We start from the raw sequence: 6,895 nt of genomic DNA on the forward strand, positions 1-6,895 counted from the left end.
AAACTAAGTTCAAATGCAGCCTGCATTCAATCAGTATTCCACCTGATTTACATGTTCAACAATCACTCATTATTCATGGGCTAAGAAGGTACCTGAGATTGAGGGGACAAAGAAATAAAGAAGGATCAGGAATTTTTGAACAGCAGAAATCGACAGCAGCAACAACACATCCCAAATTCACCAAATGAAACCAGAAAATTGATTTACAATCCAATGGAACAATAGTCTTTAACACAATTTGATCAACACTGAGGCTCAATGGTACATTAGAGAGTTTTCAACCGATTTATTGGATTCTTATTTCTTAAAAAATTGTATTTTTCAATACTTTCAGAATATCAGAATGTTCTTCTCCTCTCTGTGTCTATGTCCCTTAACACCTCTCAAGTTCAACCTTTTTATAGGCATTCATATTAGTGTATCCTCCATTATCAATTCACCTTTTTATTTTTAACTACCCACTAGCTTAGTGCTTTCTTAATTTAAACAGCTATTGCAATCCCAACCCTACCACTATTAGAAGATTCTTAAGTAGGTAAACACTTGAATTATACTTATATTAATCAGTTCTTATTAACATAATTAAATAAGAAGTTAAACCAAACTATTGAACTAATCCTAATTATTCTGACTAAGTGATTAAACGAAATACGATTTCAAAGTCTACTGATATCCCAATTATACGAAACAAATCCACAAATCCAATCTAAAGAAATAAACAGTGAACAGAAATAATTTATACCAGAGTACTAATCGAATTTCAATTGAAATTGACCAAAGAAAATGAGAGGAGGGAAATGACCATTGCAATAAAATTAATCAAACAAACACAAAAACATGAAAGAACTTACCGATTAAACTGGAAAAGCTTGGTACCCTGACTTTCCGATTCCATCGACAAATAATGTTAGTCACTTGTTCTTCGTCAAATCAAGTGAGTAACACTATTTTGTGACGAACTCGGCTCTAAAATTATCATCAGTCTTGAGTTCAGGTTTGGCTCTTGGATTTAAGATTTGAGTATATTGAGCCCCATTCAAAGGAAACTAGTTATGGATTAGGGAAGAGGGAGTTGTGATGATCAAGGGGTGTTAGTTGGGTTTGATTGGAGGTGGCGCCGACACCAGAGAAAGTTAGGGCGGCGCTAGGGTTTATCCCTTTGATCTAAAATTCGAGGGATTCTAGGGATATATGAGGATAAGGTATGTGGATTCGGGAAGAGGGGAGTGAGGGGATTCTATGGTGTAAAGATAGGGTGATTTGGGCCACCAGAACCGACGTGAGGCGATTTCCGGTGGGTGGAAGGCGGCGGTTCATGGTGGCGTTATGTTCGGTCTCTGATGAGAGATGGGGGGGATGAAATGGGAAGGGTCAGTTTGGGGGGGGTTTGATATATTAAATGTTTGATTTTATTAGGGCCGTTGGATGATTGGAATCCAACGGCTCTAATTAAATTGTAAATGAGAAACGGGGTCATTTTGGTTTCATGGGGAAAAACCGGTTCAGGGGAGGGTCAGGGTCGGATACGGGTGATGGGGCAAAGTCTGGTTGTTGGATGTAGATGAATGGACGGTTGAGATCTGTTGAAATCGAAACGACGTAGTTCTGTCCCTATACTACGTCGTTTCGCTGGTCTCAGAGATCTGAAAGTTTGGACCGGGTGTGGGTGTATTTCTTTTGGCCTGCAGATTTGGGTTTAAAGAATAGCCCAAACTTTGATTTTTCATTTCTTTACTTTTCATATTAATTCCTTCTTTTCTTGTTTTATTTTTTCAAAAATTAAAATCCTAAATTAAGTTATAAAACCAAAATTAATCTTAAAAATACTAATTCACTCTAAATTATAATTAACATGAATAATTAGACACTAAATTAAAAGAAAAGCACACAATTTGACCAAAAATATGTTATTATTATTTTTTTTTCATTTTTGTAAAACTCCTAATTATTAATTAATCCAAAAATGTAAAATCAAATCCTAAATGTAGATACTAAATTTTTTGTATATTTTAATTTGTTAATAAAATTAAACATGTACATAAGCATATGCAAATAATCAGGAAAATAGCGTAATAATTCCTAAAAATAACACATAATTAAAGAAAAAACCTAATTTTGGGAATTCTTTTGGTGTAATTCGTGTGAGGCAAAAATCACGTGCTCACAATTATTACTCACTGAGTTGGAGTACTCACTTTACTCCATGCACCCTGTGTGCATATTCAGGTGTATGTGGTCCCGCTCCCAAGTGCTGATCATTTCCGGCTCAGGCGGATCCGAGGAGTCTCTAGGTAGCTGTTGGTGTTCGCAGCCCGGAGCTCTTCCCTATCTTACTTCTACATGTTCTCAGTTTCTGTATCAAACTCTGTAGTTATATATATTGGAGTATTTCATTTTTGTTAGATGCTCGTGACTAGTGATACCCCGGTATCGGGCTGTGTTGGGTTATTTTTTCGCGAATTATGCTACTAACTACTTAAACCTTGGTTTATCTTATCATGCTTTAGATTTATTTCTTATGGTTTTACTGTCAATAATTGGATATAGGAAGTGTCGACTGGCCTTATTTTCGCGAGATGCGCCATCGCGATCGGGTCCGGATTTAGGGTCGTTACAAGTTGGTATCAGAGCCTAGGTTACATAGGTCTTATGAGTCATGAGCAGATTTAGTAAAGTCTCGCAGATCGGTACAAGACATCTGTATTTATCCTCGAGAGGCTGTAGAACCTTTAGGAAAATCTTCATATTCTTGAAATTTTTATCGTGCGTCCTTGATTCAGCTTGAAAGTAACTCTTTGAATTCTTTCCATGCGTTCGTATATGCGCATAAGCACTCAATATCAGATATGCATCGATGGCTTGTGATTCCCTGATCGAGGGGCGAGATGTGATTTCTGTGCATTGATGTTGGCCTAGGCTGGAGGACTCGAGGCTGGATTTTTGCCTATAGCTTGAGCCCTGAGCTGTTTATTTTGTGAGGGCGTGTTTTTGGATCCATATGTTCTGTTATGTCCCTATTAAGGGAGATGATAACTGGATAGTTACGTGATGAGCGTGATATGACTGCGAGATGTATTCATGTGATTTGGGAGCGACGAGAAGGGTCTACTAGAGGATAGAAGGACTATTAGGTGCTCGACTTTCATCTTGATATGAGGTATAGCCCCGAGTTATGGGTGTGTGAAGAATCTTTCCATATTTCATAGTTGGGAGTGGAGTAAATTTCATGTTGCGGTATGAGTTCAGACTTAGGAAGTTTAAGTGACTGCGTAATGTTTATGACTGTGGAAGGTATACAGAAATATTAGTCTGAGGCAAAACAGGTGGGGCTATCTCCTGCGGGTTGTTCTAAAGTTTGCGTAATCCATTATGTCATTTATTTGAAAATCTCTATTACTAGGGAAATATATGTTTTACAATTTGAATTTGGGTTGCTCAAGAGAGTAGGCTTGACTACTATGAGAGTGAGTGCGAGATTAACAGAAGACATAAAGTACCAGATGGTCTGTGTTCCACGAGCTTATGAAGGATTGAGTTTAATATCACTGTGGTATTATGGCAGCAATAAAGTATATGCATTATGAGATACTGTGTATGTTTTGGTCTATGTCTTCGAGCCAAGTGGGGGAGTCCACTATTAATTAGTCAATTGTACGATTATGTGCTATGTTGGTTCCAGTTTGAGGCATGCGGGTGAATCAATCATCGGCTTCAGCGCCAATTACTTCACCACCACCCGCCCAGTCAGCTAGGGGTCGCCCTAGAGGGGAGTCGATCAAGTGGCGGTCAGGCCTGTTTTATGCACTCCTGAGCAGACCCCACACCATTGTTTCGGATGCTGTCATTATAGGTATTGTTTCAGTCTGCCACAGAGATGCCTTTGTATTATTTGATCCCGGTTCCACCTTTTCTTATGTGTCATCATACATTGCTCATTATTTGGGTACGCCCCATGAGTTTCTTGCTTCACTTGTTCATGTATCTACCCCGGTGAACGATACTGTTATTGTAGACCATGTGTACCAGTCGTGTGTGGTGACTATTTTGGGTTTGGAGACTCGTGTGGATTTTTTATTATTGTGTATGGTGGATTTTGATGTCATTTTGGGCATGGATTGGCTATCTCCGTGTCATGCTATTCTGGACTGTCATGCTAAGATAGTCACATTGGCTATACCGGGTGTGCCACAGATTAAGTGGCGAGGTGTGACTGATTATGTTCTTAGTAGAGTGATCTCATTTTTGAAAGCCTAGCGTATGGTTGAGAAGGGTTGTCTTTCGTATCTAGCCTTTGTGAGGGATGTCGGTGCTAAGACTCCTAGTATTAATTCTTTTCCAGTTGTGAGGGATTTTCCTGATGTGTTTCCTGCAGACCTGACAGGCATGCCACTAGACAGGGATATTGATTTTGGTATTGACCTGGTGCTGGGCACTCAGCCCATTTCTATTCCATCGTATCGTATGACACCAGCGAAGTTGAAGGAATTAAAGGAGCAGCTTCAGGAACTCCTTGATAAAGGGTTCATTCGGCCTAGTGTGTCACCTTGGGCTGCGCCGGTTCTATTTGTGAAGAAGAAAGATGGCACTATGAGGTTGTGCATTGATTATAGACAATTGAACAAGGTAAAAATTAAGAACAAGTATCCTTTGCCTCGCGTTGATGATTTATTCGACCAGCTTTAGGGAGCAAGAGTGTTCTCCAAGATTGATCTCCGTTCAGGTTATCACCAGTTGAAGATCAGGGACTCGGATATTCTTAAGACAGCCTTGACCACAGCCCTAGTGTTAGTTTTTCCATCAACTTCAGGTTCATATATTATGTATTGTGATGCTTTGAGAGTTGGTATTAGGTGTGTATTGATGCAGGAGGGTAGAGTTATTGCTTATGCTTTTTGTCAGTTGAAGCCTCGTGAGAAGAACTACCCTATTCATGATATAGAGTTGGCTGCCATAGTTCATGCGTTGAAGATTTGGAGGCATTACTTGTATGGTGTGTCTTGTGAGGCGTTTACTGATCATCGTAGCCTCCAACACTTGTTCAAACAAAAGGATCTCAATTTGAGGCAACGGAGGTAGTTGGAGTTGCTTAAGGATTATGATGTCACTATATTGTACCATCCGGGCGAAGCCAATGTGGTGACCGATGCCTTGAGCCGAAAGGCGGTGAGTATGGGGAGTTTGGCATATATTTCAGTTGGGGAGAGACCTCTTGTAGTTGATGTTCAGGCCTTGGCCAATCGATTCGTGCGGTTGGATATTTCGGAGCCTAGTCAGGTATTGGCTTGTGTGGTTTCTCGATCTTCCTTATATGATTGCATCAAAGAGCGTCAGTATGATGATCCGCATTTGCTTGTCCTTAAAGACAGAGTTCAGCATGATGATGCCAGAGATGTGACCATTGGTGATGATGGGGTGTTGAGGATGCAGAGCCGGATTTGTGTGCCCAATGTGGATGGTCTTCGGGAGTTGATTCTGGAGGAGGCCCATAGCTCGCGGTATTCCGTTCATCTGAGTGCCGCGAAGATGTATCAGGACTTGAGGTAGCATTATTGGTGGAGAAGAATGAAGAAAGATATTGTGGGATTTGTAGCTTGGTGTCTCAATTGTCAGCAAGTGAAATATGAGCATTAGAGACCAGGTGGCTTGCTTCAGCAGATGGATATTCCCGAGTGGAAGTGGGAGAGGATCACTATGGACTTTGTTGTTGGACTTCCACGGACTTTGAGAAAGTTCGATGCTATTTGGGTAATTGTGGATCGGCTGACCAAGTCCGCACACTTCATTCCTATGTGTACTACCTATTCTTCAGAATGGTTGGCAGAGATCTATATCCGAGAGATTGTTCATTTGCATGGAGTCCCAGTTTCCATCATTTCAAATAGGGGCACTCAGTTTACTTCGCAGTTTTGTAAGTCTATGCAGCGAGAGTTGGGTACTCAGGTTAAGTTGAGCACAACTTTTTACCCTCAGACGGACGGGCAGTCCGAGCGCGCTATTCAGATATTGGAGGACATGTTGCATGCTTGTGTCATTGATTTTGGAGGGTCATAGGATTAGTTTCTACCGCTTGCAGAGTTCGCTTATAACAACAGCTACCGGTCGAGTATTCAGATGGCTCCATATGAGGCTTTGTATGGGAGGCGGTGTAGATCTCCAGTTGGTTGGTTTGAGCCTGGTGATGCTAGGCTATTGGGGACAGGCCTGGTGTAGGATGCTTTAAAAAAGGTGAAGGTGATTCAGGAAAGGCTTCGCACAGCGTAGTCGAGGTAGAAGAGCTATGCTGATAGGAAGGTTCAGGATGTGTCCTACATGGTTGGCGAGAAGGTTCTATTGAAGGTTTCACCCATTAAGGTGTTATGATATTTGGGAAGAAAGGTAAATTGAGTCCTCGGTTCATTGGGCCTTTTGAGGTGCTTTGGAGGATTGGAGAGGTGGCTTATGAGCTTGCTTTGCCACCCATCTTGTTGGAGAGGAATCTATATGCTCCGAAAGTATATTGGGGATCTGTCTCACGTTTTGGATTTCATCACGGTTCAGTTGGATGATGATTTGACTTATGATGTGGAGCCAGTAGCTATTTTGGGTCGTCAGGTTTGAAAGCTGAGGTCAAAGGATATAGCTTCAGTGAAAGTGCAGTGGAGAGGTCGACCCGTGGAGAAGGCTACGTGGGAGACCGAACGGGAGATGCGGAGAAGATATCCTCACCTGTTTGAGGCTTCAGGTATGTTTCTTGACTTGTTCCAGGATGGACGTTTATTTAAGTTGGGGAGGATGTGACGACCCGGCTAGTCATCTCATGAGTTACCGCTCCGTTTCCCCCATTTCTACTTCTTTATGCTTTGTTTATCCGTGTTATGTGGTATCAGGTTGGTCAGATCGATTCCGGAATGATTTT

Source organism: Nicotiana tabacum, chromosome 3 (assembly GCF_000715075.1).
Source record: "Nicotiana tabacum cultivar K326 chromosome 3, ASM71507v2, whole genome shotgun sequence".
Lineage (NCBI taxonomy): Eukaryota > Viridiplantae > Streptophyta > Magnoliopsida > Solanales > Solanaceae > Nicotiana > Nicotiana tabacum.